This window comes from Malania oleifera, chromosome 1, assembly GCF_029873635.1.
Source record: "Malania oleifera isolate guangnan ecotype guangnan chromosome 1, ASM2987363v1, whole genome shotgun sequence".
Classification (NCBI taxonomy): domain Eukaryota; kingdom Viridiplantae; phylum Streptophyta; class Magnoliopsida; order Santalales; family Ximeniaceae; genus Malania; species Malania oleifera.
In genome coordinates, this window is record NC_080417.1 from 63,739,847 (window position 1) to 63,763,178 (window position 23,332).

At 39.3% G+C, this 23,332-nt stretch overlaps 1 non-coding gene across 1 annotated transcript; it reads left to right on the forward strand.

Moving 5' to 3' along the window:
- The first annotated feature begins 10,508 nt into the window (after nucleotides 1–10,508).
- Nucleotides 10,509–10,614, forward strand: LOC131147316 (small nucleolar RNA R71). The gene has a single exon (XR_009134706.1). It is a non-coding gene; the product is annotated as a small nucleolar RNA R71 (small nucleolar RNA).
- Nucleotides 10,615–23,332: the final 12,718 nt, after the last annotated feature.

Below are 23,332 nucleotides of genomic sequence, written 5' to 3' on the forward strand. Positions count from 1 at the left end.
ATTGCTCAAAGGAATCCCCAAATTCCGCATAGGTAGGGTTGTCCAGCTGTAGTGTAATTTCCAAAGGGTGTTTCCATAACATTGAAGGAGTTGCTTCCCTAACAATTTTGTCAATTACTTCTTCTTACACAGCTTGGACGGCTTTTAGATATTTTCAAGAAGCATTAAATATGTTTAGCCTGCGTTGCTTATGGCCCCATGAGATGTCCATAATCCACATCCTACATTGAATGCATGCGTTAGCCATGGCTAGCAATGGTCATCCCAAAAGGACAAGGATCGCGTTGGTGGAGGTCTCCATATAAAAAATGATAAAGTCAATGGGGTAATGAAAATCTCCCACCTTGACTAGCACATCTTCTCCCACACCCCGGGATTACTTAAGAGATCGATCAGCAAGGCATATGGAAACCGAGGTGGGTTGTAACATTCCTGGGTTAAGTTTCTAATAGGCCGAGTGTGAAAGAATGTTCACACTTGCACCGAAACCCAGAAGAGCCCCATCAATGGTGTAATTACCAATTACACACGGGATCGTAGGTGAGCCTAGGTCTTTTAGTTTAGGAACCAGGTGCTTTCGTATTATGGAACTCATATGCTCGGCATGCTTAACCAAACCATCCATCTGCACCTTTGATTTTGTCTGTTGCATTGACAAGTCCTTAAGGAATTTTATAAACGCAGGTAATTGCTCAATGTCATCGAGGAGAAGCCTATCCATTCACAGTTGTTTAAACATATCCTAGATGAACTCGAAGGAAGCCGCTTTCCTAAATATAGAGGGTGCGAGTGGGGTTGCTAGATGTGTCACTGAGTAGCTATGAAAACCCCTATGGGGGGTGGAGTGAGGTGTGGTTCTTTTGGTGGTGGGTGTGAGACTCGATGGTCTGTGTACCTGACTAGAGGAAGAAAGAGTGCATGAATCTGCTTTGGGTACTTCTAGTTTTTCATCTTGGGTCTCCCCCGTGCTCAGCTTTTTACCTTCTTTAGGTGTTAGCCTGCCATTTTGAAATGTAATTACTGTTTGGGCCTGCTCAAAGTATGAGGAGGGTCCAACGTCCGGTTCACATTCTACCCCATATTGTCCCTTTGGATTTATAATGGGTTGACTTGGTAACTTACCCTCATCCCTTCAACTTAAAGCAACGTCTAGCTGTCCAATGGCAGTTTCTAGCTTTGCAATAGATTGGAAAAGGGAGTGAAGGAGTTGTTGGTCCTCCTACATAGGCTTAGGCTAGGAGGAATGCACGTGAGGGCAGTTGCAACATGTATAGGAAGGATCGGAGCAGATTGCACAAACCTCTACAGATGCTCTTGTCCGCGGTCTTTAGGAAAAACATTGATCTAACTTTTTAGATATGGCATGCAAAGTCGGGGCTAGGTCTTAGCCAGTGGCCAACTCATAAACTCCTTTTGGTTTGGAAATTGATGGATTAGGTAGTTTACAAGTTGCAACCATGTGCTGCTGAGAATTTTATACTAGATTTTCAAAGAGAATATAGGCCTCATTCTCGTGCTTAGTGACGAAAGTACCTCCACACAATGCATCAACCATATACCTATCTCTCTTAACCAACCCTTTGTAGAAAGTTTGTACTAATTGCCACTTTGGGATTTGGTGATGTGGGCATTTACGGAGCAGGTCCCTAAAGTGCTTCCAAGTCTCGAAAACGAGTTCCCTGTCCATTTGTGAGAAACCTATGACATATCTCTGAAGCTGATTAGTCTTCCCAATTAGGCAGTTCTTTTTAAGAAATTCATGTTGCATGGTAGCCCAGTTTGTCACCAAGTTCGGTTTTAAGTACGTCAGCCAATATTTTGTTTTATCCTTTAAAGAGAATGGGAAAAGCCTAAGACGGAGAGCATCATCACTAAAATTAGGGATGCAAATGGTGGAACAGATTTCGAAGAACTCCTCTAGATACTGATAAGAATTTTTAGTAGAATTCTTATAAAATTTGGGCAACATCAATATGATTGAAGCCTTAATCTCAAATTGGGCCGCCTGAACATCTAGGAACCGGATGCAAGATGGCGATGTGTATGCATTAGGTACATAGTAGTCCCTAAGAGGCCGCAAGTGTTGCTTTCCCACCACAAGTTAGTAAGGAGCATGGGGTTTTGGGATTTGTTCAGTGGGAACTGGTGGGTTATCTTCACCAATTGCTTTCAGTTTAGACAACTCAGTTTTCTTTGAATTATAGATAGGTTTCCTAAGGGACCTATGGGATTTTTCAATCTTAAGATCTATTGGAATTATCTTAGGTTCCAAAGAACGTTGACCAAACAAACACATGTATAAGCACTTAGATTCAGACCTTGAAAACAGAAAAAAAAATAAAGAAAATAGAAATTAAGTTAGAAAGTTAAAACAAAAGGAGAGAAAATCAAAAGAACAAGGCAATAATACTGTAAAGCGGAAGTTGGTTTATAACCATAGCCAAATCCCCAGCAACGACGCCAAAATTTGGTAGGCTCGCCAAGGCTTGGGTCCTTAACTACAAAAAATAATATTTATAAACCTAACTATCCCAAGTTGAGTAGAAAGTGGGTAAATCGGGTATCAATCCACAGGGACTTGAAGCACAGTTAGTAAACCACTTCCAAGTTAGTTTATTATGGCCTTGTTATGAAAAGGAAGTAAAAGGTGATCTTTTGAAATGGTGGTTGTTTCTAACTACTGGAAAGCGATTAAATGAAAGCAAGTAAATCTATGCTACTAGAAAGCAAGTAAATTTACGAGTTAGAGCCTACTCCTACAAAGCGATATTGTGGTCTGAATCAGACGTTGGATGCCATGCCTCTAATTACGTTCATCTAGAATTCCATAGAAGTACTAACTCGAGTGGGCCAAAGTGGAAGTAGGGCGCTCGAGGGCATAGGGTAGCAAGGGTGCACCAATTGTCCGGAGCACGGTCGGGAACCAGAGTATATACTATCTCAACGATGAACAAACACCTCTGTGGTTCTATAGCTGACTATTTCCCTCAGACTGATACGCAAAAGTGTTTATCTTTATCTGCAATCCTTCGTCAAGCACACAACAGGTAAATGGAAAGTAGTAAACGATATCATGTAAATGAAAGCAAGAGTAAAAAGATTATCCCTTTATTATTTAGAACGTCTGTCACTAACATCAGGAATTACAAAAGGAGTGATCATGTAATATACATGGATAGCACACGAACGCCGCTGGTTGTCATAGGTCGTCGAACACTTCATGCACACACCGAAATAGGAATTGAAAACTATGCTACTCCTAATATTTTTGCTCTCAATGAAATCTTAAGTCTATCACTAACCTAAGTGAGGCCAAAGAGGAACCCAGAGCTTGTGTTAGTAGTGAATACTTATAGGCTCTAGGGTTTACAAAGTTTGTTTTGCAATTTAGGAAAGTTTGCAGAAGATTTTGAGTGGTAGATTGTCGTTGTCGACCAAGTCACTCCTTTGTCATTCTCATGCGTGCCCTGGTCAAGACTCGTGGGAAGTCAAGGATTTGAATCTCCAATGCCTTCTACTTTGTCACACCTCAAGGTCTTGATGGTTGAGTTGATGGTCGAGACTTGTAGTATCTCGATCTTCAGGAAATCTCAGTATCTCAACATAGTCACCCCTGAAGTTTTGTTGGTTGAACACTTCGTCAAGACTCTTGGTACTTCTGAATTTCAGATCTGTCTCAGCATCTCAATGTGGTTGCCACAGTGGGTCACTTGGTCAAGCACTTGGTCGAACCTTGTAGCAGTATGATCTCAGCCTGAACCTTGGAGTGTGCAGTGGAAGACTAAGTCACCCATATGGTTCACTGGTCGCACCACATGGTCTAGCATCATCTTTTTGTCATATTTATGCTTTGAAGCTTTTGGAGTTTGGCTAAACATCTGAATTCGATCTTCGAATCGTCCAAATTTTCCTTGGCTTCTTGTAATGCCTAACTCCATGGTTTTAACCTATTTTCCCGAAAAGACAAACAAACCTTGCATAACTCTAAACAACAATAACTCTAGGTAAGTATATAATAAAATAAGGATAAGCACATGTAAATAAAGATCTAAAATAATATATTTTAGGGACTAGTCACTCTACCTTTAATAAATTAAATAAACCAATCATAAACACCTAAATAATCTCCTTACTTTTGTTTTGGAGTGGTGCCCCGTGACTCAAACTGAAAATCTACTCCGCTTACATTGTAGAGAATCTTCCTAGGAACCTTGTGTTGGTTCCTAATCTTCAAAACGGAGCTTAAAGAGGCAGAAATAGAAGGAAATAGAAGGTAGGGCCCTAGGGTTTGGTAAGGAAGAGAGAGAAAGAGAGAGAGTTTTGGTTTTTAATTTACAAATGGCTCACGATTTTTTATAATTTTCAGTATTACCGAGAAAATCGTTGCCGATTTTCTGTAACTCTCAAAAAACCATCACCAATTTTCTATTTAACCAGCCTAGATTTACTATTTACCTGTTACCGTCCCATTGTAAATACCCAAAACAGTCGCTGGTTTTCTTCATATCAAGAAAACTGTCACCGATGTTCTCCTCCCCCAGCCAAAAATCCATTTTTTTCCAATTTATTTTATTATTATATTTCCTGAGTCTCCACATGAAACCCCAAGGTTAATTCTAGTGGACGAGTTCTAGTCTCATGAGGGTTTCCAAGGCGATACCCACAAACACCAATTAGGTGAACAAAAGATGAGGACGCATGTAGCACACTCATACTATTTTACATACAGAGATATAACCTTATTACACACAGGTTCCTTTCTACATGACTCAACTATACACACACTCTGCAACAATTCAATCATGCAAATCTCAACAATACATGACCATCTTAAGACACAACTCGCAGGGAATCAACCCATGATTATAATTCAAATTTAATATTAGCATGTAAATTAAGGTATGAATAGGCCACTTCACAAGGCATGTGTAAGGTATATGATTTGTCTCACTCGGAGTGCCTTGGGACACCTACAGAATGGTCATCTTGACTCAGCCTCACTGATTTATATCCTCATAATTCACTTATGAAAACGGGTTCACTCTCATGTGTGAGGAAGAGTGTCATCATGAAATGTCCCACATATTTGATGAACTAATGCTAAAAATGTTGACTAAACTAGTCTTATAGGAAAAGAATCTAGCCTTTACTAAGGTGTCAGGTTCTTCACCCTAGCATCTTCTCACTTACTCGCCACATTCAGTCAAAACCACCCTAAATGAACTTATTCCTAGACTAAGCGTGAATTCAGCAAGTGCATTGGTTAGAAGAAGATTCTTCATACGTGTAGAATTTTGGTGTCATGTACTTAGCTTGACCTCTTTATACTTGTTTGGAGCAAGTGTATATTTTTGTTTTCATTTCCTCTACTCATCATTTTTTTTTTCATTTTCTTTCTCTGCATAGTCAGCTAAGACAATCATTACACTCTTATATTGTCTTCATATCTCCAATGGGAATGTAGCTCGAATAGGAGTCTATGGAAAAAGTCTGTCTCTTGAGGTGGCTTAACCTTCACGTCTTGAGTAAGTTACAAGACCTAAATTTATCCCCCCCCCCCCCCATTTGATGTCACCTTAAGGCTAACAAATGCAAAAACGAAAACTAGTTGGCAAAGGAAATCTAGAAAAATAAGGAAGGTTGATTTTATAAACTTAGACTTTGACGTCAACAACTTGAGAAATGAACAAACGACTCAACATTACCTTACTAGGTGTCATAGTCGCCACGAGTGTTCTCTTAGTGCTCTCAAAGAATCCTAAGTGCTACAAATCACATGTAAGTGTGTTTTTTGCCACATGAAGTACCATGTAAATACAAGAGTTTACATAGTAGTATTAACCTATACAAACCACTAATTAAACTACCTAGAGTAATACCAAGATATCATCCATGTTATGTGAATTTAACACAACTAATTCACTACATTGTTAGTGAGCATAATAAAATCATGTAACTTAGAAGCCTATGCATGTAACACTAGGTTATATAGGTGTATATAGAGGGTATAATATATATGTTAGCATGACCTGGACAGATAGAGCTCACTGGAAATTTTTTAAAAAATTAAAATTTATCATTTTTGTGCATGAAATGTGCCATGCAGTATGCCACCCCTTATCCCCAACTTAAAACTTCAGTGTCCTTATTGAAGTGTAGAAAGAAAGACCGAACCTGGGTATGGGGGAGGCCACTGGTTGGTGCAAAGAAGATCAACTAGTGTACCTGCAACAGATAGAAGATGGAACCTAGAAACAGCAAGCATGCAAGAATACATAGTGTTGAAGAAAAAGAAAATAGAGGAAAAGAAAAAAAAAAACTACATATGCCTTAGTAGCACAAGCAGGCATTTCAAACTACCGATTGGACGGTCACCCCTAATCCTAATCTAATTCTTCCTTGAAGGAACTGTTGGCATCACAAGCAGAATCGCGCCCTGCCCTGGTTGTGGCAGCTAGCATAGAGGTCTTTGCTTCCCTCTCGCTAGAGGATTCAATCTCAATCATGATTTCTAGACTAACCGGAGATTTGGCCTAGGGAGCAAGAGACTGATGGGCTAGAGAATGTATTGTTGGGGAAGTCGCTGGAGATAGAGGATGTAAGGGAGAGGCGTCAAATGCTTGAGGGTAAGCTAGTAGTGTAGTAGCATACTTCGGTAAGATAAAAGAGTTCACACCCTACAAGGAGGTGAAACACAAAATCTCAAATAGGGCCCAAAAACCTTGGCACATTTTCACCCATGTATCCGCCACCTTAGAATGAACGAACTCCAAATCATGGTGCAAACGGCCCAAGTCGTCCCCAATCAGAGGCACATAAATGGAAGTTGATGGCGGTGGAGCTACGGCTGATGTAGAGGGTGCATCTTCCATTCTCTTCTTCTTCTTTGAGGTGCGGTGAGGAGGTGGACTTGGTAATTGTATAGGCTCATGCTCAGGAATGTACCAGAAGTTTGGAACAAGCACCTCAGATCCTTGAGGTCCTTTAAATAGGGCCCACTAAGGGACCTTCAATCTGGCTGTGGCTACCAATTGTAAACTCTGGTGCCATGTCCTTTCAATGGTTACCTCACCAATGGGAACTTGTGCATCTAGGTCTCTAAGGTTAATTCTCAAGTGTTTTTGCATGGCTATGATCTCAACTCCTTAGAGGGTTGTCCACGGCCAAGCTTAGGCGGTGGCCTTTTCAACTTCAGGTGTTTCACATTCCTCAAGTAAAAATTTATCATTTCATCTAATATTAGTTGAGGTATATTTAACAGCATCCCTTTATGTACTGGATACAGCGGTTGTAAATGGATGCCACATCGCTTAGAATGGTTCTCGGAGGCACAGATGTTGCGCTGCAAAATCAAATCCCAAAGGAGCAAGCAGTCAGGTACTCTGCTGCGGGCTATACATGTGCCACATTCCATGTTACCGCCATCATAATACTGACCACAAAACATCTTGCGGATGATATGATGTACATCTACTAAGTTCAGTTCCTCCCATTGAGTATCATTAGTTTCAGAGCAAGACCAAGCTCTAACAATTAGGGTAGAAGTGAGCTCAATCCCAACGTCATGGAAAAAAGTGGACCAAACCCTAGCGTTTAGGTCATGATGCTTATTCTAATAGAATTTTTGGACCAATTTAGGATGATAGAAGTCCGATAGCAGAGTCATATAATGGTCGAACTTCCTTATTTCAAGGATATCGACACAACAACATTTATTTTGGTGGGTTTGAGTCTCTTCCATTTCGAACGTATACATTAGTTGGAAATCATAATCATTCAAGGTCATCTTTTGACTGATCTTCCTTTGGTGTTTCTTTTCTGGCTCTAGAGCTGGTGGGAGATGCTTGAATTCTACTGACGTTTCCTCATGCAGTTGACAAGTCCTCTTTTGCTTGGCCAGAGCCCGAGACGATTGTGGTTGGTTGGAGGTGACTCTATATTTGGGATGGCGAGGCATTTTTGGGGTAATGGGGTGACAGGGTGGATGATGAAGAGGAATGTAGAGAGATATTGAAAGGATGAGAGATCACGTACCCAAAACCCTAGGTGTATCTGAACTGGTGAAGTGCCCAAGTAAGAGTCTCGCTGGTGTTATGATTCCCCAGAGTGAGTGTTGGAGGGTCGAAGATGATCAAAGAAGGTCAGCTAAGCTTAGACGATGAAGTTTGAAATGGGGGCGACAAATTTCAACCGGAAGAGTGGACTAAGGAATTTGAAAGACCATAAGGGAAAACGAGTTTCTTAAATGACTATTTATAATGCGCCGACCAAGTCACACCAAATTATTTCTTGGGTGTGCTTGGTCACTACCCTCTCCCCTAGCGGAATTGTAAGATCCTGACTAGGTCACTCTTAACTTACTACTGGTCACCACCTGGTTGCACCCCCCAACTATTCTAACTCTATCCTTAAGGCTCTAAATCGGATGTCTACTATTTTATAAACCCTACTGATTTGCAAAGGAAATAAAAACAATCAGGTTGCCTCCCATGAGCGCTAAGTTTACCGTCTTCAGCAAGACATATTAAGAGCATGTATGGACTCATCCTAGTTCAATGACGAGCATGACTTCCCCCACTTCTTCTGTGAACCATGTCTTAGTTACCCAAATTTTTCCTTCCAAACCAAAGACCGCATCATGAACTCATACGAGTCTTCCAGATCAGACAGAGGGCTGCTCTTAGGTTGAAGTATTTCCACTAAAGGGTTCCTTCATAAGATTAAGGGGGCCATGTCTTCAACACATTCATCAATCATGTTGACATCCACATCTTGGACGTAATCAATTTAATGCTAAGCGACATGGAATACGTTTAGATGGAGCTGCATATTACCAAAAGTCACATCCATAATTTCTGACCAGCATTGAATGCGCCTATGATACGAGTATGTTTCTTCGTTTGGTTAGTGGGTTCCATATCCAGGACCATGAAGTTAACAGGATAGTAGAAGTCTTCAAACTTGATCAATATGTCCTCAACCACACCCCTAGGTTTCTTTACTGATCGGTCGGCAAAGCTCAGTGTGACTGGGGTAGGTTTCAACTCTCCAAAGTTGAATTACTTAAAAACTGAGGATGGGAGAAGGTTCACACTTGTTCCTAAGTCCAAAAGAGCCATGTCGATCACGTAATTACCAATCATGCATGAAATAGTTGGTGTGTCAGGATCTTTTAGCTTAGGAGGGAGGTGCCCAAGTACTATTGAGCCCACATGCTCGGTTAGCCGCACTTGTTTGTTCATATGCACCCTTGATTTTCGCTTTTCCATGCACAAATCCTTGAGGAACTCTACATAAGCAGGTACTTGTTTAATGGAATCTAAAAGAGAGATGTTGAACTTAACTTATTTGAACGTGTCCATGATGGACTCACTGGTGATCTCTTTCTTAGACTTAAAGGGTGTCTCGAGAACCACAGGGTAAGGAACTACCGGAATGTAATAAGGAGGTTCTCCATTCTTTGGAAAGGTAGGTGTCCTTGTGTCAGCCACTGAATTAGGTAAGGGAGGGGCACATAATTCTTTTTTCAGTTCATCCCTCGTCTTCTCCTTACCCTTCTCTTGATTTGTCTTTTCCTCAACTCTGTTGTTTATCTTCCTACCACTTCGGAGAGTGGTTATAGACTGGGCTTGTCCTTTCTGCGATGAATGCTCCACCGTGGGTTCATGCTCCAATCCGTATTGACCCTTAGGGTTTACCTGAGACTGCCTTAGCAACATACCTTCGTTTCTCCTACACAATGAAGTAGTTGATTGCCCCATGGTGGCTTCCAACTTCTTTATGGACTGGGAGAGAGTGAAGTAATTGTTGATTTTCATGATGATCAACCTCAATGCTCTGTAGGATTTTCAGTACTGACTTCTGAAAGGAATCATATTCAGGTTGCTAAAAATGATGATGGCCAGAGGAAAAGCGTGGGAGAATTTTGAGAAGTCTGATACAGGTGTGAGGGTGGAGCATTAGTTAATGTTTGAGGCCTTTGGCCTTGAAATCCTAAAGCTTGTGGTCTCGAGGGGAGGTTGGGATGTTGTTTCCACCTATGACGATAAATATTGGAATAGGACTAGTTTGATAGTCTATCACACCAATTGTGGGTGGCCCTCACCTCCTCCTGCACACTCTCAGGCTAGGCAAGTGTGTGTTGGCAATTATAGCATAGATGTGAAGGATCAGAACAAGTCGCATATACCTCTGCAAAAACCATCGAATGCAATTGCTAGTGTAGAGACAAGAACTAATCAAGCTTTTGGGATATGGTTTTCAAGTTTGGGGCTAAGTCTTGGCTTGTAGCCAACTCATAAACTTGCTTAGGTATAGAGGTTGATGGATTAGGGATTCTATGAGTAGCAACAGTGTGCTGATGATAATTTTGTGCAAGATTCTCGAAGAGAATCCATGCTTCATTATTGTGCTTTATGAGGAAAGTACCTCTGCACGAGGCATCTACCATGGATCTATCCCTCTTGGCTAACCCTTCAAAAAATGTTTGAACAAATTTCCACTTAGGAACCTGATGATGTGGGCATTAACAAAGTAGGTCCCTGAAACGCTCCCAGGTCTCAAAGAAAAGTTCCCCATCCATCTATGTGAAACTTGTGATTGTCCTTCGTAGCTGGTTAGTTTTCCCAACTGAGAAGTAATTTTTTAGGAATTCATGCTGCATGGTGGCCCAATTGGTCACCAAGTGCGTCTTTAAGGACGTTAGCCAATATTTGTCCTTATCCTTCAGAGAGAATGGAAAGTGTCTAAGACGAAGAGCGTCATCACTAAAATTAGGTATGCGGATGGCGGAGCAAATCTCCAAGAACTCATCCAAATACTGATAAGGATTTTTGGTGGGGTTCCCATGAACGTTGGGCAGCATTGAGATGATTGAAGTCTTAATCTCGAATTGTGCCACCTGAACATCTTGGAATTAGATGCAGAACAGTGATGTGTATGCATTAGGCACAAAGTAGTCCCTAAGCGGCCAAAGTGGTTGCTCTCCCACCAGAGGTAGGTGAGGAGCATGGGATTTTAGGAGTTGATCAATGGAAACTTGTGGGTTTCGTTCCCCCATAACTTTTGGCTTAGACCACTCAATGATCTCTAGATTACAAGTAAGCTTCCTAATAGACCTACGAGATCTTTCAATCTCAGGATTTATAAGAACTATCTCAGGGACCTGAGAGCGCAAACCAAACATACACAATTGAAGCACCTAAAATCAAGACTTTGGAGAAAATAAACAAAAAAGAAAATAAAGAAAGAAACATGAAAATAAGAGGAGAGCAAACAAAAAAAACAAGGCAACAATAGTGTAAAGTGGAAGTTGGCTTATAACCACAACCAAGTCCCCATCAATGGTGCCAAAATTTGGTAGGCTCGCCAAGGCTTGGGTCCTTAACTACTTAAGATTAAAATTTATACTACCAAACAATCCCAAATTTAGTGGAAAGTGGGGAATTCGGGTGTCGATCATCAGGAACTTAAAGCACAATTATTAAGCTACTTCCAAATTAGTTTACTATAGCCTTGTATAAAAAAGAAGTAAAAGGTGGTATTTTTCAATGAGTGAAATCTAACCAACTACTAGAAAGCGGTTAATGAAAGCAAGTAAATCTAAGTTAACCCTACTTTTACAAATCAATGTTTAGACATGAGTATAGTTTAGGATGTTGTTTTGCATAATCTAAGTTCAGTGAGTATACCATACTAAACTACCCAGAACCCGGCTAAACAATCCAATGAGCCGTTCGATGGCATAGAGCAACAAGGGTGCACCAGGCGTCCAGAGCACGGTCAGGAACTAGAGTATACTTTATCACAAATGATCATGAGAACCACCATGGGAGACTGTAGCCTAATACGTGTACCTGACTAAAGCAATAGAGGTGCTAATATTGTCACTAAACATCATCACCAACCAAATAATAAATGAAAACAGTAAATGAAAGCAGAAAATAGAAAATATGTAAAAATATCTTCCCTTGCATTCATAACGTCTGTCAAAAATTCTAGAAAATAAAAATGAACGATCATGTAATATATACTGGAAAACACAAGAGCTCCACCGGTTGTCACAGACCTTCGAATACACCTTGCACAATCTAGAAATCTACACTACTCCTAATCAAACTTGGTTCTCAATGTCATCTTAAGTTTGTCACTAACCTAAGACCGACCAAAGAGGAACCCAGAGTTCGTGTTCATAGCAAATACTTATAGGCTCTAGGGTTTACAAGGTTTGTTTCATAGTTTAGGAAAGTTTGCAGCAAATATCACACAACAGATCATCACTGTGGATAAAGTCACTCCCCTACTTCCTTTGTGTGCATTGCGGTCGAGACTTACGAGAAATCAAGAATTCAAATCTTCAATGTCTTCAACTATGTCATGCCTTAGGGTCTTGCTGGTCGAGTTGATGGTCGAGTCGTACAGGATCTCGAGCTTCAGTAAATCTTAGGAACTCGACCTAGTCGCCCCTCAAGGTCTCTTGGTCAACCACTTCGTCGAGGCTCTCGATAATTCTGCTCTTAGTACTGTCTCGGTATCTTAACGTGTTCGCCCTAGAGGTTCACATGGTCGATCATTTAGTCGACCCTTGCAGCATTTCGATCTCAGTCTGAACTTCGAAGTCTATAGTGGAAAACTAAGTCAGCCCTGTGTGTTGTTGGTCACGCCACTTAGTGGGACAAAGACTTTCTTTTCTTTGATAATCTGAGGCTTTGGGAACTTGGCTAAACTTTTGAATTTAAGCTTTGTGTACCCCAGATTCTCCTTGAGCATCGCACATGACTAACTCCTTGGTTTTAACATGTATTTCCTGAAAATATGAACAAACCTTACATAACTCCAAATAATGATAACAATGGGTAAATAAGTAATAAAGTGAGATTAAGCAAAGGTAAATGAAGGTCTAAAATCATGCATTTTAGGGACTCATCACTCTTAAGGTCAATGTTCTATTTTTTTAATGATTTCATAGTTCTAGAGGCTTAAGCTCGAAAGTCATTTTTTTTATTTTTTTTATTTTTTTTTAATGGAGTTGAAATTTTGGGGTCTTTAAACCTAGAGGTCAATCCTTGTTTCAATGTGGATAAATGATCAGTGCAAAACTGCAAGTGCACAGTATCGTAGTTTAATAATATAGTGATGTGAAGAGTATCGTCCTCGGGGATTGATGCCTTAATTTTACCAAGTACCGAAATTGTACTAATTTTGATTTTATTTAGAAAGATTAATAATTTTAGAATGTAGAATTGAAATAAGGCTACTTTAAATAAACTATTCAAGGGAAAATAAAACTGGTTGTCACATATCAAGTTAATGAGGGTGAAAACTTCTAAGAAACCGATTTCACCTAGTTTCTCACTATGCTTTACTCATCTAACTAATTCGACTTCATTTTCTCTATTTGTTAGCAGATCTCCAATTTTTTCAAAAGCCTATTTCAATAGTCAATAAGAACCTATTCTTGTTTATTATTTAACATAAGAATATGCAAATAGAAAGCATGTAAAACGTCTTCTCTTCGCAATCAGAACGTATATAAAAAATGCCAGAAAATACAATTGAATGATCATGTAATATACACTGGAAAACATAAAAGCTCCGCCGGTTGTCACATGCCTTCGAATACACCTTGTACAATCTAGAAATCTACACTACTCATAATCTAAATTGGTTCTCAAGGTCATCTTAAGTCCGTCACTAACCTAAGAAAGGCTAAAGAGGAATCCAGAGCTCGTGTCCATAGGAAATACTTATAGGCTCAAGGGTTTACAAGGTTTGTTTCATAGTTTAGGAATGTTTGCAGAAAATCTCACGCAAAAGATCATCGCTATCGACCAAGTCACTCCCCCGCTTCCTTTGTGTGTGCCCTGGTCAAGACTCGGGAGAAATCAGGAATTCGAATCTTCAATGTCTTCGACTGTGTCGCGCCTCAGGGTCTTGCTGGTCGAGTTGATGGTCGAGCCTTGCAAGATCTCGAGTTTCCATAAATCTTAGGAACTCGACATAGTCGCCCCTCAAGGTCTTTTGGTCGACCACTTCGTCAAGGCTCTCGGTAATTTTGCTCTCAGTTCTATCTCAGTATGTCGACGTGTTCGTCTTGGAGGTTCGCATGGTCGATCATTTGGTCAACCCTTGCAGCATTTCAATCTCAGTCTAAACTTTGGAGTATGTAGTTGAAAACTAAGTCACCCCTGTGTGTTGCTGGTCGCGCCACTTGGTGAGACAAAGACTTCCTTTTCCTTGATGATATGAAGCTTTGGGAGCTTAGGTAAACTTTTGACTTTAAGCTTTGTGTACCCCAGATACTCCTTTAGTGTCTCACATGACTAACTCCTTGGTTTTAACCTGTATTTCCTGAAAATATGAACAAACCTTGCATAACTTCAAAAAATGATAACAATGGGTAAATAAATAATAAAGTGAGAATAAGAAAAGGTAAATGAGGGTCTAAAATCATGTATTTTAGGGACTCATCACTCCTAAGGTCAATGTTCTATTTTTTTAATGATTTCAAGTTCCAGGGGCTTAAGCTTTAAAGTCATTTTTTGTTTTGTTTTTTGTTTTTTTTTTTTATATGGAGTTGAAATTTTGGGGTCTTTAAACCCTGAGGTCAATCCTTGTTTCAATGTGGATAAGTGATCAGTGAAAAACTACAAGTGTATAGTGTCGTAGTTTTATAATATAGTGATGTGAAGAGTATTGTCCTCAGGGATTGACGTCTTAATTTTACCAAGTACCGAAATTGTACTAATCTTGATTTTATTTAGAAAGATTAATAATTTTATAATGCAAAATTGAAATAAGGCTACTTCAAATAAACTATTCAAGGGAAAATAAAATTGGTTATCACGTATCAAGTTAATGAGGGTGAAAACTTCTAGAAAACCGATTTCACCTAGTTTCTCACTATGCTTTACTCATCTAGCGAATTCAACTTCATTTTCTCTATTTGTTAGCAAATCTCCAATTTTTCCAAAAGTCTCTTTCGATAGTCAATCAGAATCTATTCTTGTTTATTATTTAACATAAGAATATGCAAATTAATAATGCAAGAAAGCAAAAAGACCCTTAATTTTTTAATACTACATAAGTTTATGCAAGTCTTTCAATCTTTATATTCAATACGCTGAATTATCCAAGATCTATCCTATATTTCCCCCTTTCAATAGCAAATCACAAGACCGACATCATCTAATTAATGGTCAGTTAATTAAAAGCATTAAGCGCAGAATAACTAAGACAAACATTAAAGAAAACTACTTCAAATTAGCATCGAAGAGCAAGCATAGTTTAAAACTGGGCTACATCATTTAAAACTGAGCTACATCATTTATATAGAATACAAAAATTAGTGTATGCAAAAAATTTAATCAAACATAAATGATTTCACTATGCTTTCTTTTATTTGGAGAGTAGAACACAAAACAACACCCACAATACTACTATTGTGCGTCGTGAACACCCCTAGCACCACTGTTGTTCACCACTTTTCGGTTCCCAAAAAGATAATAATTTTTCAGCGTACCATCAACCACCTTTGCTGTTCGTGTGTTGTGTCTGCGCAACACACCAAAAGAAACCCCTACGGCTGCCTTCTTCTCTTTTTTCTTTTTTTTTTTCTTGTTCTGCGCAGTCTCCAACAAAGAAGCCTTTCTCGGCCACTTAGAAAAGAAATAGTCCCCCACTTCCTATGCGTGTCCCGCCTCCCAAAGAAACCTTCCTATGTCTTCTATTTTTTTCTTGTCTGCGACCCCCCTTGAAACCCTACCTTCAGCCCCTTATTTATGCAATTTGGAGCCTCCATTTAATTCTTGCATAGTCGGGTCACATCAAGACCCGGTCACACCTTCTCCTTCTTTTTTTTTGTCCCATTTTGCTCCAGCCTGTCTCCTTCAATGATCCACATGCACAGCAAGCCCAGTTCTCCATTTAAATTTCTTGCAGCCCACTAATTTTGATTTTTCAAAAATGGATTTTCCATCTAAACGCAACCCACAGATTTTGAATTTTCAACATTGGTTTAACTTGCATGCACCAGCCCACTTACACACACACACACACACATAAATTTTCCTTTTTGATTTTTCTTTAAATGTCCAAAATTGATTTTTTTCCAAAATCACACAGCTTCTCATTTGGCACACACACAAGCCCGCGATTATTTAACATCTCATGTACACAGCACCTTTTCATGCTCATGACCCGCGTAGTGCATGCAACGTCTCCTTGTTTAGTGCATGACTTCTCCCACATTTTTAATTTCAAATTTAATTTCTAAAAATTTTCTTTCTTTTTCTTCAAACCTGCAATAAAATTGAAAGACTATAGTGACACCTAAAATTGTAAAAAATTAAATAAAATTAGGCCAAAGTTTAAAGTTAAGAAGAGCTAAATTATTCTAATTTATGCCACTCATCAAACACCCCCAAACTTAAAACTTTGTTTGTCCTCAAACAAAAGAAAACAAAATAAAAACCACTAAAGAAAGTATCAACTAGACCCCATAGAGAAGTATCATCACTCACCAAGCCACGATCTAAATTTAGATTTCAGTACTAGGATCTTACTCTTTTAACAACAAAGATAGCAGGAAAATCAATCAAAAATTTAGCAAATTGTCAAGCAAGAGTTAGATTTTTACTTCAACTTAAAGCTAAGACCTTGAGTGTGTGTGTGTGTGATAAATTCAATTTAACTCCAAACCACCAGCAAATTTAGATAACAGTAGCACAACTGAAACGAGAAGAATTATGTCAAAACTTAACCCCATAAGTCCAATTTTCAGAAATCCTCTCCATTAATGAAGTCAAAAGCCAAAATCAGAGATCAAAAGGTCTTTAATCAGGGTTGTATTGACAAGCCACTGGGTGAGGGCTATGAAAGAAATGGATAAAGAAAATTAAAACAAACTAGGAAAATACTTGGTGGAAGGAACAATCAAAGAGATATCCCCAGGGTTCACACCATAACTTTCTCTCGACAATTTGCTCATACTGGTGACAATAATGGTGTTGTTGTAACCAATGAAGTAGTATCAAGAACACCTTTAATGAAATTTGAAGTGATTCATACTCCACCTATTGAGTCTTCTTTTTCTTTTTTTCCTTTCTTTTCTTTTCTTCTTCTTCTACTTCCTTTTTTTTTTTTTTTTGAAAGAGTAGTACTTTTTAAATGTAAATTTCCACCAAAGTGTTTTCTCAAAATGTGAAGGTAATTTCATGGTTTTTCAAGCTTAGAACGGGAATGGTTTATGTGGTTAAAAGAACAAATAAGCCTTATGTAACATGAGGCTCAAGGGGGTTGACTATGGAAATACATCATGCAATGATGGCATGATAATTAGGATGACTGGGAAGGCTTTTTTTTGGTTATGACAAAAAATAATAATTTTTGCCTAGATCATTTCTCTAATATTTGGTATCAACTAGGATTTCGCCTCAAGGATTCATCAACGGATTCTAGAGCAAAGCAAGATTGAACTCCTTTGACCCAATCAATTCTACTTATTCTCTTTATTAGAAAAATGGAATAGAAAAAAAAGAATGACTATGTGCGCAATTTATGTTCAAGGACAAAAATTTAAATCAAAGTACCCACATAACTCAACTTGTCATAAAAGAAATTTTTGAAAACTTTTCTCGATCCCATCCTCAATAACAAATTTTAGAGTCATAGAGAATTAAATCATACTCAAATACATGCTTGGTAAGAGAATCCAACAACTCAAGACTCATAAAATCACACGTAAAGAAAAAAAAAATCATAATAAAAATAAACATGACCAACAATCAAGAAGACCAAATCACACCCCAAAACTTAAACTAATTAATGTCCTCATTGTAGTTCAGAGGTGAGAAAGATTGAAGAGAAAAAATGAGCTTCCCTAGTTTCTTGGCGAATCAGTCAAAGAATTAAATTCCCAGCTCTTTATTCATGCAAAATAATCATGCATCAAAAATCCAAATTATTCAAATATGAAGAGATAAATAAAATAAGTAAGAAAAATAAAAGAATAAACAAAAGAAAATTTCTTTGGGTTGCCTCCCATAAGCATTTGTTTTAACATCTCCAACTAGACTTTTCAATCTTCATCAACCAGGATCTCCAAGATGAATAAATGCCCAGTTCCTCTCCACTTGTTCTCCATAATAGTGCTTCAATCTCTAACCATTAACTCTGAATATATTCCATATCTTGTCCTTCAAGTCTATTGCTCCAAAAGGGAAAACTTTGTTAATTGTATAAGGACCTGTCCATCTTGACCTTAACTTTCCTGAGAAGAGTTTTAATCTTGAGTTGAAGAGTAGAACATGTTGTCCTAGAGCAAACCCACGCCTAAGAAATTTTTTTTTTGTGCCACTTCTTTGTCCACTCTTTGTAAATTTTTGCATTTTCATACGCATCACCTGAGAATGCATAGCAAAGATGCTCAAGGAATTGCTTCTGTTGGCCCGGTTGAATGTCTAGGGGGGGGGGTGAATAGACATTCTTCAAGGATGTGCTATCTTTCTACAACCACAAAAATCTTACCAAGAGCAAGTGTATAACATTGCAGTGTAAAGATGCAGGAAATCACAGTAATAATAAATGAGATATTAAAGAAGAGAAGCTAAACACAAAGATATTTACGTGGTTCAGCACCCCGCCTATGTCCACGCCTTGAGACCAACTCAAGGATTCCCAAAATCCACTATAATCCTACTTTGAGTAGATAAGCCAATACATAGCAGCTCACCAAGTGCTTTCAACAATATGCTCACTTAGAAACACCCAACAATAGCTCACAAAGAGCCTTTCTTTATAAGAAGTAGATGTGAAATAAATGTAAACTTGAATACTCCCTTTGAGCTTATTACAACAATAAAATTCTTTACTCAATGTCCTCTTATCAATAGAGTAGAAGCAAGACTAAGAGTGGCAAGAAGAGGGCAAGTGAGTGTATGAGCAAACCCAAAAAAATAACCACACCAATGAATGATCTTTTTACAATATATTTTTTTCTAGGTATTGAATGAATGCTTATTTACTCCTATTTAAACATCAAATGGACTAGGGGAAAGCTGGAGAACCGTTGGGCATTTATGAATATGAGACAAGGGTCAAACTAGCCGTTCTGTGGCATTTAATGTTCGCTGCTGCCTGACGTTTGTCGACGAAGCAAGAACTTCGTCCACGAGCTCTTCAGTTAATTTGTCGAGGAAACCTTGTGTTTGTCGACGAGTTGCTGTTTCTGAATTTAGGTACCTCTCAGTATATTTTTGTCGACGCGAAGCTATGTTCGTTGACGAGTTCTTCATGACATTCGTCGATGACGCCCTATGTTTGTCGACGAGTTATGGCTCTGAATTCAGATGCCCCTCGGTATCTTTTCGTCGATGAGAACCTTGTGTTCGTCAACGAAGTTTGTGCTACTCTCGTCGACGAAGCCCTGTGTTCATCGACGAGATCCTTCTTAAAATTTTGTCCCTTAAGTTCTAAGAAGGTCCTTGTCCGTTTGGGGGTTTCTTTATACACTTTTAAATGACTTTACTAGTATTTTGTTGTGTGTATGTGATACGCCTCTTTCTTGCTCTTAGTATTGAGTTTTACTCTATGTACAATATATTTACAAGATGGTATCTCTCTCATTCACACACTCATTCTTTAGATGCCGTTGTTTATTTGTGTATCGTCCATGAATGCATTGAGAGACTTGTGCTTTTGGTTATGGCACGGGTTGCTTTTGACTGTTTGTTGATTCAGGTGCCGTTCTGTATAGCTGATCATGACTTAGAAGCAAACGTTAGTAGCCTTAAGAGTAGCTAATGGGTTGTTATCATCAAAACATAGTAGGAATGAAAGACCTTTATCTACTTGGTTTAACATTCTCCCCCTTTTTGATGATGGCAATCCATTAGTGTTCTTTTTAAAAAAATAAATACTCCCCCTTACTAAGTGAAATGGTTTAAATTTAAAATAAAATACTCCCCCTTAATGTTTGCATTTTATGAAAGAATATTTTATATAAATTTTGACAGCATGTTGTTTATAAATAAGATAGATTCCATTTAATCCTGCATAAACCATGACAGTCTAGTATATCAATCATTCAAGTACGCAGATGGAGCATTTATATTCAATAGGATGCAATGAATGTTCCATTACTAAATATGTGTCATGCTTACAACGAGTGATTAAGGCTAATAGAATCAACTAGAATTGTATTCTAACTACATCCGCACACAACTGAAAAAGAGACCTAAATCTACTTCTCCCCCTTTGCCATAATCAAAATCAGGGGGATACCGGAGAAAGCACGCTACTCGTGGGGGCGACCTAGTCTATCAAATAGTGCAGCAAAAGGTGCGTCGAGAGAGTCAAAACGAGTGTGGTTAGCGCTCTTTTGCTGAGTAAGAGATGCATCTATAGAGTCAAAATGATGGCGCTGTCGAAGCTCGGATTGCGCCATAGCGTGCTGAAGCCCATCCAGGCGCTCCAGTATGTGGCCATAGACGGTGTCCTCATGCTTGCCTTCTTCAACTTCTGCTTCGGCTTCCAAGGCAGCCTCAACCTCATCGACGGGAATGTTGCCTTGCTCGTGGGCTTTGACCCATGTGTTCGTTGCTTCGTCCCTTTTGAAGTGCATGCGACGAAGAGTCACCTCAGTGTAAATATATTTGGGTGTAGGACAAATACAAGGCAGGCCGGCGTGAATGAGGTCGTAGTGATCAAAGAAGGTCATGAGAAGATGACCGTACGAGAGACAGCTGCATTGCCGCTTGAGGTCTTATTCGATGTTCTGAACGATAATAAAGGGATGATATAGACCACGGCCGACCCATAGATAGTACATGTAGAATATGTCACCAAGGGTGACCCAGTCCCTACCACCAGTGCGAGGGCACAAGTTATATGTGATGATATGGTGGAGGACTCGAAATTCCACAGTGAGGTCCTTGGATTTCGGGCGAGCCATCGCCGGAATACGATGATTACCGGTAATCAACTTGAGGGCGGTGTGGCAGTCAAACCAATCGAAACGGGTCGGCCAAGATGACTTGGGGAGGCCAAGAAGAGGATAAGAATTGCAGCTGAGTACTGTGGAGAACTTGGCATTGGAAAGCTAAATAACAGTGCCTCGAACAGTGGAGTAAGCGGCAATGCCGCGATATGAAGGAATGAAATTCGCGTAGAATTCGTGAACAAGGTCTTCATAAACGAGCTCATCGAGATTGACGAGGGCATCCCACCCGAGGGCTTGAATCTTAGTGAGAAGAGTAGGGAAATGAAGCTGGAGAAAATTGGAGGGTACGATTTTTTCATAGACGATATGCCGCTTGATAATGTCGGTTTGGTAATGGGAGGTGGCTTCAGGGGAGACGAAGCGGGGGTCGGGGTTGGCTAGAGCAGGGGTAGGGGGACCGGAAGCAGGGCGAGATGATCCTTCACCAGCTTCGATTCGAAGATTTCAGTGTTTGGGGCGGGGAGCCATGGAGGGATGAGGGTGGCCGAGAGGAAGTTGTCTGAGAGGAGGAACTGGTAGCTTTGAGGAATGAGACTGTTGACCTTATAGGTCACGCCCTAGTTTTGATAATGACAAATACTCTTGTATATAATAAATATCTAGTTCATGTGCAGGTTCATATTAGCACATCATCAGTGGCACGTGAAAGCTCAAAGCTTGAAGACAATCTCATGCTCTTAATTGTAATAATTTTTTAGTGAAATTTGTCTGTAATAGTAATTAGGGTATTCGGTTTGTAATAAGCACACACCTCACATGCATGGTTTATTTTGTAAGCTCAAACCAGATACAAACCAAAAATGACCATATAAAGACCTTAGGGTATTCCCTTCGGTCGACCGACACCGGACTTTTTCGGTGTCTTCAAATTGGACCCCAAGTGCCCCTAAGACACTCACACTTTCACATACATTTGTTAGGCACTTGAATAGGACTTGTTTGCTTCAATACAAGACCAAAATGCACACATGGTGCAATTTCGGTCGACCAGCCAAGTCAGTTCATTTTGACCTGGTCAATCGAAACCTCCCTGGGTCAAAGTTTGACCACCCGGTCGACCAACAAAGGTAGTTCAAAAGGCTCTGGTCAACTGAAACTTCCTGGGATCAAAATTTTGACCACCTGGTCGACCGAACTAGGTAGTTCAAAAGTCCCTGGTCGACCGAAACTCCCTGGGGTCAAAAGTTTGACCATCTAGTCGACGGACCACTTTTGTACTACAACTACCTGGTTGGCCGAAGGGTTCTCAGGAGAATTCCCAGTGGTCTGGTCGATCGAACCAGGTAGTTCAAAATGTCTTGGTCGACCAAACCTCAGAAATTTGGGAAATCGCCCTCTCCTGGTCGACTGTGCCCTTAGTTCAATATTTCCTGGCCGACCGAACCATTTGAGACTTGGTCGACCGGACCTCTCGGGTTGCCGTCATTTTTACTGCGGGTTAAATATTTTTAAATAGGGTTAAATTGATTTAAATGTCATTAATCTTTTCTAACAATCCCTAATAGGTCCCCAACGGTCAAAATTTTCAGTATGTCTATATATACTCCTTCATTTGGGAGAATTAAGAATCGATTAGACAAAAGATTAGGAAAATTTCTCTCAAGCAAAAATACTCTCTTTTGATTCCCATTTGCTCATACTCTTCCAAATACACTCTAGCTTACATTCTAAACTCATTAAATCATCTGTAAGTGTTCTTGAGTGTTTAGATAGGAAGGTTTGCTCTCTTTTGGTTGTGAGATTGATTTATTTTTATTGAGAGTTGGTCCAAAAGGATTCTTAGGGGACTTAGCCAATAAGTTCATCCTAAGAAAACTTTACTAAGCCTTCTGAGATTGCATATTTGTTGCAACATCTTGAGAAGTTCATATTTGCTTTTGGTTGCAAAATATTTTCAAAATCATTTACAAATATCTATTGCTCTTTATTTTGAAAACCATTTGAGGAGATATTTGTGTTTGAGGTGAAACATCTTTGTTGCAATATTTACTCACTCATATATTTTTGCTAAAAACAAAGATCACATATAATTTGCAAGTCCAAGCATATACATATTTTTGTGATTGATATATTCTACTGATTGACATTCTTAAGGCTTGCTTGATATTTTGTATGAACACGTTGGATTGAATACTTTGAAATACACAGATTATTATTGACACTCTCACATGCGTACTACACTGATAGAAAAACTTGTTTGAGAGTTGAACTACTTAGACCACACTGAGCTTACATTATTAATCATCTGTGGTGTTTGTGTTTGTGCGCATTTGTAGTACAAATTTGCTTTACGTGAAAGCACCCATATATTGTACCTTTTGATTGTATATCTGA